Below are 10,741 nucleotides of genomic sequence, written 5' to 3'. Positions count from 1 at the left end.
GCAAACCCTGCGAGAAAACAAGTTGTACGCGAAATTTTCAAAGTGTGAATTTTGGTTAGACAAGGTATCATTTTTGGGTCATTTTGTCTCTAAGGAAGGTATTTCGGTGGATCCGGTAAAGGTGGAGGCAGTTCGAAGTTGGTCGTCACCCAAGAACGTCACCGAGGTACGAAGTTTCCTAGGTTTGGCCGGGTATTACCGTCGTTTTGTTAAGGATTTCTCGCGTATTGCTCGGCCCATGACTTCGTTAATGAAGAAAGAGAAGAAATTCGAATGGACTGATGAATGCGAACAGGCCTTCATGACTTTGAAGGAAAAGTTAACTACGGCCCCTGTTCTTACTCTACCTGACCCTAAGTTGGATTATACTGTATACAGTGACGCATCGAAGAAAGGGTTGGGTTGTGTTCTGATGCAGGACCGTAAGGTGATTGCTTACGCATCACGACAACTGAAAGTACATGAAGTTAATTATCCGACCCATGATCTGGAGTTAGCAGCTATAGTATTTGCTCTCAAGATATGGCGGCATTACTTGTATGGCGTTAAGTGTAGGATTTACACTGATCATCAGAGTCTGAAATATCTCTATACACAACCTGACTTAAACATGCGACAACGTCGGTGGTTAGAGTTGATGACAGATTATGACCTGGAGTTCATATATCATGAGGGGCGAGCGAACTTGGTGGCCGATGCTTTGAGTAGGAAGTCTAGTCACTCGCTGTCTGCCTTGGGCGGAGTTGAAGAGTTGCATCGGGATTTTGCTAGACTGAACTTGGAAGTGGTACGTAAAGGTGAACTACAGGGATGTCTGAATGCCTTGGCTATTAGATCTTCATTCTTTGAAGAAATTTTGAATTTCCAGGGTAAAGACCCGAAACTGTTGAAGTTAAAGGAGCAGGCACGGGAAGGAATAGCAGAGGGATTCTTTGTCCATGAAGATGGAAACTTGAGGTTCAAAGGTCGTTGATGTTTACCGATGGGGGAGGAATCTTTGAAGGAACGTATCCTGGATGAAGCGCATTGTACGAAATTTTCAGTCCATCCGGGTGGTGACAAGATGTACCAAGATCTTAAGTTAATGTTTTGGTGGTCTGGGATGAAGAAGGATATTCCAGTATATGTCTCACGCTGCCTGACTTGTCAGAAGGTTAAAGTGAGCATAAGAGACCAGAAGGGTTATTACAACCGTTAGAAATACCGGTATGGAAGTGGGATGATATCTCTATGGATTTCGTTGTAGGTTTACCTCGAACGAAAGCAGGTAATGATGCGTTATGGGTTATAGTTGATTGTTTGACTAAATCGGCACGTTTCATCCCTATGAACTGTCGTTGGGAAATGGAACAATTGGCTCGAGCTTACATTAAGTATGTCGTGCGATTCCACGGTGTACCCCGTACTGTTGTGTCCGATAGAGACACACGATATCTGTCACAGTTTTGGCAAACCTTGCAACAGGCAATGGGTACTACGTTGCTTTATAGTACGTCGTTTCATCCGCAGACGGATGGACAGACAGAACGAACAAATCAGATATTGGAAGATATGTTGCGCGCTATTGCCATGGAGTGGCAAGGGTCATGGGATGAACACTTGGATCTAGTTGAATTTTCTTACAACAACAGTTATCAGGCATCTATACAGATGGCCCCATTCGAGGCTTTGTATGGGCGTCGCTGTCGTAGCCCGGTTTATTGGGACGATTTCACCGAAGCGGTAACCTTGGGACCTGAATTGTTGTTTCAGATGACTGAGAGAGTAAGATTGATAAGGGATCGTTTGAAAGCGGCACAGGATCGCCAAAAGTCGTATGTTGATTTGAAACGACGGCCAGAAGAGATCACCATGGGAGAACAGGTATTACTTCGCGTATCACCCATGCGCGGAGTAGTACGTTTTGGTGCTCGTGGAAAGTTGAGCCCTCGATTCATAGGGCCATATGAAGTTTTGGAGCGTGTGGGTAAAGTGGGTTATCGGTTAGCCCTTCCAAACGCTTTAGAGAAGGTACATGATGTATTCCATGTGTCTCAACTAAAGCGGTATCATGCCGCAGCCACTCATGTATTAGATCCTGAACCTTTAGAATTGGATGCATCTTTGTCTTACCCTGAGCAACCGGTTCGAATCTTGGACAAGAAGGTCCGTAGTACTCGAAGGAAGGATATACCTATGGTAAAAGTCCTGTGGTCAAATCACGAGCGCGAAGCGGCCACATAGGAAACTGAAGACTCCATGCGGGAAAAGTACCCTCACTTTTTTCAAGTTAGTAGCGTTACGGGGACGTAACTTCTTAAGGGGGGTAGAGGGCGATAAAAATTTCGCGCGAGGAATGTTAAATCTTTGATTGGTAGTTTTGTTTTGCAAATGTTGAGTTATGATGTTGAGTTATAGTTAAAATAGTAAATGCATGTTAGAAATTATGAAATTTGGTACCCAAGGTAATTGATGCGTTCCGAACGCAATGGTGAAGTCGGATTTTTCATTTGAATTTTCTAATTTGTCCGAAATGGCCCTTAAAGTTTCTGGTCAGAATTTGTAATTTGGAATCATTGGAAATCGGATGAAAACATTTAAAATTATCAAGTCTTAGTGATATCTTAGTGGTATGGAGTGGATTAAATGTGTAAACACGATCTAATATGTGATCGTTTTGTGTGTGTTGTTTAGAACCTCAATTTATAAGAGGGCAAAATTCCTATTGAGCTTGAGCAACGTGTGTTTGTAGCGTTTAAGGTACACGCTTAGACCATACTGTTTATATGGTTGTGCAAGTAATGTTGTTTTATTTCTAATCGAGGCATTGTAAATCACATAAGGATTAGACACCTCAAATAATATGAAATAATTAAGTGAAAATTGAGCATTTATGTGTTTGTCACCCAAAGGGATTGACGTTTGGTTATGTTACCCAAAGAGGGTTAACAAATGGTTTGGAATATTATAATTAGTGTTCCCATGGCAGTTTTGGATCATTACGGTCACCATGGGGGTATGCATACTTTAGCCTTTGGCGACCCGAATAGGACGGGCAACGTCTTAGGTCGATGGTAGCCTTGGGATTAGCTCTCCCAAGTGTATTCCTCCAAAAATATTTGAATTTATACTTGAACGACCCGAACAGGACGGGCAACGTTACAAGTTGGAATTATCTAAAAAAGGAATGGTTTATACTTGAACGACCCGAACAGGACGGGCAACGTTACAAGCTGGAATTATTGAATAAAGAATATATATTAGAGCCTATGCATGTTAGGATAAACACGATGCTTGTATACAACTTGTTTGATATATGTATGAAGTCTCTGACGTGTATTGGTTGTTCTTTGGAACCTGCTACGTGTTGTCATACGACGTGCAGTAGGTTGACTGCAGGTGGGGGCTGGAGTGAGGACTCGGCTTAGAACCCGTAATCAAGAGACTAAGATATATTTTGTAATAAGTTTATGAGTCGAAATAACTCGGTTTATGTAACGACAGTTTATGACGTTTTTATTTTTATTTCGTACAACTTTTTAGCTAGTCTAGAGGCCGGTAGGCTCTCGAGTTGTATGTAAAGACTTCCGCTGACTTGTTTTCTTTGTTTGGCGTTGTTTCTTGCGTTGACCATATTCCTTTACTGTTGGAACGTTGATGATCCGAGTAAAAAAAAAAAATTAGTTTCCGTTTGCGAACTGGGATCATGTTTTCATATGATTTTCCGGGTCACTTAAACCGGGCCGTTACATGTAACCACTAATCAAAAAGTACCACATGAATTAGAACTCAAAAAGAACCCAAATAAATCCAACTTCAATACTTGAATTAATTACCCGATTGATGTAGAAATTAAACCCAAATAACCATAACTAATCAACATTAAACAAAAACTCAAAACTTAATAAGAAACTAAATTTGATACAAGAAACCTAATTTGATATCATAATCAAATTACCTAAATAAATCTAATTGATACTCAAACTATAGCCCAAAAACATGATCATAATCACCCAAGTTCAACATGAAGTTTAAACTCAATAATCTTGACAATAACTTAGTCATCAAAAACTCAAACCATAATAAATCAGATTTTCAAAAATAACAATATATTTGTAAAATTAAATGAAATTGCAATATAAAATCAATTACTCAAAATTAAACTTTAAGGCTTTACTAATTGTGTCTTTGAGCAAATCTTCATTAAAACTTGATATGCAAGCTTTTTGAAAACCATGGATGAATCAGCTCTTCAATGGTCAGCTTTATTATCTACCAATAGAACTTTAATTCACTAATTTTTCCCCAAATTAGAAATCCTAACTTGATTCTTCAATAAACTCACTTGAAATTCAACTCAGAAACCCCAAATTAATAAAACCCTGACTTTAATATCAGTAACAAGACATGAAACATTGCCAAAAATAAAGAGGTGAGAAGGTAGTGACTAAAGTGGCGGCAAAGGTGGTGCAGTAGTGGCGACGTGTCAGAGGAGATCGCGTGTACAAGAGGAATCGAGTAGGGGGTTTCGAATAGGGAGCTGGGCTTTGGCGCTGCTATGGTTGGCTGAGCTGCGGTGGAGATGGATGGTGAGGTGACAGGCTGGCACAGAGATCCCGACAGGTGTGGTGGCATGATGGTGGGATAATGGTGTTGAGTTTTGAGGGAGGAGGAGAGCTCAATTTTAGGTCTGGTTTTACTTTTCTATTTTATTTTTAAGTAAATGAAGGAGGATGAGTAACCTGATTTGTTAAAGGTCTGACACCTCATACATTTATGTGTCTAACCACGGCACACTTTACTTTCTACCCTATTTTCTTTTAACCAATTTTCATCGTATAACTTACTTTTATCCTAGATTTAATACGATTAATATCCTTTAATAATAAATATTATTCTAAGTCTCAATAAAATAACATACTTAAAATTTAATAACCCAACTTAACTTAATTAAATCGCTAAAATATGGGTTGTCTCACTATATTCCATTGACATAAAAACATGAAAATCTCCTCGGAAATGCTTTCTCGTATGTATGGAGGAGATAATAATTTAAACCTCAGAATTCTCTTATGCAACTTTCAATTATGCTTTGACTTCCAATTATCAGTTGTCAAAAATATACAACCAGGCAGACTTTTCAAAAGGGCTTTAAGTCTTTCCCTATCCTAAAAATACATCGAAAAAAGATCTTTGGTAAGAGTGGTTCTGCTACAAGGCTAAAAGAAAGGGTTAGCCTTGAGCATCATTCTCCTAAATACATTTTCTTCCACCGTGATAAATGGATGACTTCCCTCAACAACAAAAAAAAAAATTTCTTTCTTTTCATATCAAAAACAAATTCATCTGCATCCTCATTATCAAAACCCATCTCACCAAGTGGACCATGAGTTCTTTTAGGACAAGAATCCAAACGATGACGTTTGAGGTGAGATGTCCCATTTTTTAGTACCAGCCACTAACATCAATTACAATGATGACAACGAGTTTTTACCTCACCATGTTCATCTCTTATTGTTTTAAACTCACTCCAAACTTTAGAAGTATTTTTCTTTTTCCAAGTGGACCCGTGTATTTAATGTATCCATTCTCTAGCTACCTCTATGAGTTCCTCCTCAAACTCAAACCTAGACTTATACCTAGACGGCTCTGGCCAAGACAACTCAAGTCCATACGAATAGTTGTCTTCACTTTCCATATTATGCTCTGTATACATATTAAAAAGGGGTAATTAAAAATAAAAAATGGACAACAAACCAAAAAAACAGTTTGATGTTTACTTGATTATTTTATAAATGGAAATGGAAATGGGATTTAGTAAATCATTAAATTGGGGCTTTTCGATTAAAATGAAAGCAAACAATTAAATAAATTGGAATGCAAATTATGGACTAGAGTCTGGAAAAAAATTAAATGAAAGCAAAGACAATGAAAACACAATAACCCGAATAAATCCAGTACAAATGAATCATACAATTAAATTCATACACAACTCCAAAAGAAGCAAGAGACAAAGAGAGAGAGAGAGAGAGAGAGAGAGAGAGAGAGAGAGAAAGAGGATGAGAAATTACCAAACTTATCTAGTGCTTATCGCAAATTGAGTGAAGAATTATGGTTTCAATTTGTAGGGATTAGGATTAAAGTTTTAATTTGGGGGAGATTTTAGGGTTTTAACTTGGGAAAAAGGAAATGCAGGAAGAGTTGTGTATGAATGAAATGAAATGAGAATAGTTTGACTAAGTAATGCCGAAACAAATTCCCATGCAATTCTTTTGCGTTTTAGCTTTTGTACCTAATAAATATCACTAACGGCTAGTGTCTTGAGAGACCATCTCTCAAAGAGATGTATCTCAAGCCCAGACAATTAAAGATTAATGCCTACTTACCGTATTCTTAATGCCTACTTACATTATCTTTAATGCCTACTTACCACATCCTTAATGCCTACTTTCAATATCTTAAATGTCTACTTACATCATTCTTAATGTCTATTTATAGTATTTTAAAAAATATATAATAGACTGGCCCAATTAGAGATGGTCTCTCAAAGAGACCGTCTCTTACAAGAATTTTTGTATTGCTAAAGCCTATTTAAATTTTTCAAAGGGCCTATTTTAAATTTACAAAGGCCTGTTTTTAACCCATTTTAAGCCCTCTTACAACCTGCCTAGGGATGGCAACGGGTCGGATCTGGACCGGGTCTCGGTGGACCCGGATCCAGATCCGTTTTCAGGAACAGGATCCAGATCCGGACCCGAATCCGTGGGTCCAGTTTTGCAAGACCCAGATCCGGATTTGCGGATACTGCGGATCCAGTACCGGATCCGGGTCCAAAAGGGGTCTGACTTGTTTTTGCTTTTTTTTGAATTTTTGAATGTGTTGAGATTACAATAAAGCGATATTTATAGACTAATAATGTTAATAATATATATAATTTCACAATCAATCACCCAAAAAAACATTTTACAACTTAAAATTGTCTTGAAAAAATTCAACATAAATCAAAAATCACCATTAAACTCAAGTACTCAACAATTCAACATAAATCAACCACTCAACATAAATCAAAAAATACCATTGAACTCAACAATTCATTACGAAATAAGCCACCGACATCAACAAAAGCACTTGTCGAGGGCTTAGCCGCTTCTGGTGGGCTACATTCATCACTTGTCATCGCATTGATATTTGTACGAGATGCTTCATCTACTCTTTCACCACAACTACTACCACCGCTACCAACAACATCATCATCATCAATGCTAATTGCATGCTTTCGGTTTTTTCTGAACTTAATCTGGAAGGATTCGGGAACATCGAGAATGAAAACATCGCCAAAAAGTTCAGAATCTACATTAATAAGAACAATATTATCCCTTTTCTTCCTAGTTGTGCATCCTCTCAAACTTCTATTATCAAAAAGATTTTTAGGCAAAGAATTGTCACTGAATGCTTGAGTTGTACTCATTCGTCTTCCTAATCAAAAAGCAAAAGAAAAAAGATAAATGACACCTTTTATTTAAATGCCAACAAGGATAACGTCAGCAACAGATTTCAAACTCAATTTTCTTAGCCAGATGTACATTTGAGTAGTAACTGAGTTAGACTAATATTTAATTTGCAATCACTCGATTTTAACCAATCTGAAATTTGCAAATATCCTTAGCAATTCGCAAGAGAATAGAAAAAAGATCATCACAACAACAAACACCCGCGCAATCAAATCAAAAATCCTGAATATGAAACAACTTCGACCCACTGTTATTTCAGTTGTGCAATCAAATCAAAAAATCAAAATTAGGGTTTATTACCCTCAAATCCGCCTGTGAGGAGAGGGGAGGAGTACGCGGTGGCCGGTGGCTGTCGGCAAGCAGTGAGGGCGCCTGTGGGCTGTGGGCGGTTTGGCTATCGAGTGTCGAGTGACTGGGAGTCTGGGAATGGCGTGAGGGAGAAGGAGAAGTAGAGAACAGATCAGAAGGAGAAATGTGTGCGTGAGGGTTTTAGGTACTGATGCAGTGAGGGTTTTAGGTATTTTTAATATGTATTTTAATATATATTAAAAAAAAAGGGTCCTCTAGATCCGCGGGTCTGGATCTGGGTATTTTTCTCAGATCCAGATCCAGACCCGTGAAATTTAAACGGATTCGGATCCGACCCGGATCCGATGGGTCTAGTTTTTTAGGACCCAGATCCGTAAAAACGGATTCGGATACCTATTGCCATCCCTAAACCTGCCCCATTTTAATGATAATAGAATCCATTTTCGGCTCGTCCCGTTTTTGACCCGGCCCTTACAAAACCCTTCTAAAAACGGGCTGGATAAGGGCGCAAAATGGGGCCCGACCCATTAAACACTTCTAGTCACAATATTTGTGAATTATTCACTTAATGTTTCAAGTTACAAACGTTTAACTCTAGTTTCATTTGATGTGTTTAATATTTAAAAAATTATTTTCCAGACCTTATTCTCCATTTAATGTCTTAATTAAATAGAGATGGCCAAAATTTGGTTCCGAGCAGTTCTGGTTCGACCTAGTTTTGGTTCGAATCGGACATCGATTCGAAGAAATTTTTTTTTTACCAGAACCTAACGCTCATGACAGGTTTCGATTCGGTCCCAGTTCAGGCCTGCTGAATCATTAGCCAATTCGTGTTCAACTGACTTTTATAATTTATTTAGATTTTACATTAACATTACAAAATAAATTAATATGACATAATGTATTAACTGAAGAGTAAAAAAGAAGAGGAAAAGGACTTGGCCTTCCTATACATACTAAGTTGCCTACTATACCGAAAGAATCAAAGTCTATTGTAGTTTTATTACGTTTCATTTTTTATTATAGTTTTTTGTTGAAGAAGTCATATCAGAATTGCTTTCATATTTATAAGGGGGATTTCATAAATGTATCTGTGTCCATCAATATCAACGAGTTATCATCATTTTGATCATGATCATCTCATAAGTTTTGTGTTCTTTTTTCGGTTTTCTCCCAATCATTTCTGCAAAAGCACATTAGAATTGTATGTGCAGCAAGTCAAGACCTCTGTTTATCTAAAATTCTTCTACATACACCAAAAACAAACTCTAAAGCAATAGTTGAGGCCGCAATTCAATTTTAGCCAAAATAGGAAATTTACCAAATCTTTGTTGTCACCATTTTAAATTTCATGATTTTCTTGTAATTCAAATTAATGGCACAAATAATCATCTACTTTCATGGATTGACAAGTAGGCAATGTAGCAAATCGATTTAGGCTATTGCGGATATTAATATCAAATGGATTATATGTTTGTACACCTTTAGATGGTGCATTATTGTTGAAGTAATCAGAGAAATTAATCTCATTTTAATGATGAATTTAATAAATAAATTTTTTTAAATTAGTGATGGTTGTAATTAGAAAATTTTCTATGATGAGTGGAAACTTAATAATTCCTAACGTAGTTATAAATCATAACAAATAACGTAAACTTTTGAGTAGGGATGTTCATGGGTCCAGGACCTTGTTGGACACGCCCCGGACCCGCCCTTTTTAAAGGGTTTTGGCCTTATTTTTTAAGACCCACCAGATTCGAGTCGGGTTTGGATCCAAAAAATAATTGACGGGTCTAATTCTGATTCCAAACCCTTAGACCAATTCTGTAGACTCGGACCCGAGCCTGGTTAATTATTAAATAGTCTAATCCTAAATTTTAGTTCTTTCTCACAGCCGTCACGCCATTCACTCACTTTTCCCTGGTTTTTCTCTAATCCGTCTCTTATGTTTTCTTGATTTTTATGTGCTCTTTTTCTTGTTCCTCTTCCTCACCCAAATTCAGGATATCCTTTTGACTGCACTTTGTTTCTTTTTTCTCTATATCATTAGTTTAATTTTAGTTTTCCAAGTAATGTTTTTCTTTTTCATTATAATTCAATTTAACTTGGTCGATAAATTATATATATGGATAACTTTTTTCCTTTGATTTCTTCTTTTTATGTCTATATGGATGTCATTATGGATATTAAATTAGTATTAAATATTTGTAAAATACACTAATAACTCTCTTACAAAATACGAAAATATGATGACTTACAAAAGGCTCAAATTTGACAAATTAAAGAGATTCTTTTTAGACCCATTAAGGACCCTGAACCCATTAGATCCGGAGGGTCTGGATCTGGGTCTTAAAATTTTGGACCCTTAAGGTCTAGATACGGGTCTAGATCTATAAAAAATTAAATGGGTTCGGTTCCAGGTCTTCCTGGACCCGCCCTATGACCATCCTTACTTTGGAGGTAAAACTTAATGTTTAGAAGCTACCCGTAACATTTCGGGATAATTATAATGTTTATTCGAAAACATTATTTACCCATATTGGGAATAAAATAAATATTTTATTCATTTATACACGTGTTTTTTAAACTGTAGGAATGCTAATAGATGATCGAATGCAACAAGAGGGGGGGTGAATTGTTGTGTATTAGGTTTAAGATTTTTGCCTCTAATTTTTGCGGAATTGTATCAAGTAAAGAACAAAACTTAAACTCAAAAACGAAAAGAAAAATAATAAAAGGAGACAAAGATTTTACGTGGAAACCTTCTTGGTCTAATAAGAAGGAAAAACCACGACCCCCCGAGATTTCAAAATTCTCACTATGTTTTAGGCAATCAATTACAATTACATAAAACAAATATGCTTCACTTGAAGCTTCTCTACTCTAGGCCTAATTCTCTTCTCTTCTTTTCTCCTTCTCTTTCTCTTGTCACGCTTCTCTTG

Source organism: Amaranthus tricolor, chromosome 9, assembly GCF_026212465.1.
Source record: "Amaranthus tricolor cultivar Red isolate AtriRed21 chromosome 9, ASM2621246v1, whole genome shotgun sequence".
NCBI lineage: Eukaryota > Viridiplantae > Streptophyta > Magnoliopsida > Caryophyllales > Amaranthaceae > Amaranthus > Amaranthus tricolor.
This window is presented reverse-complemented; position numbering follows the sequence as displayed.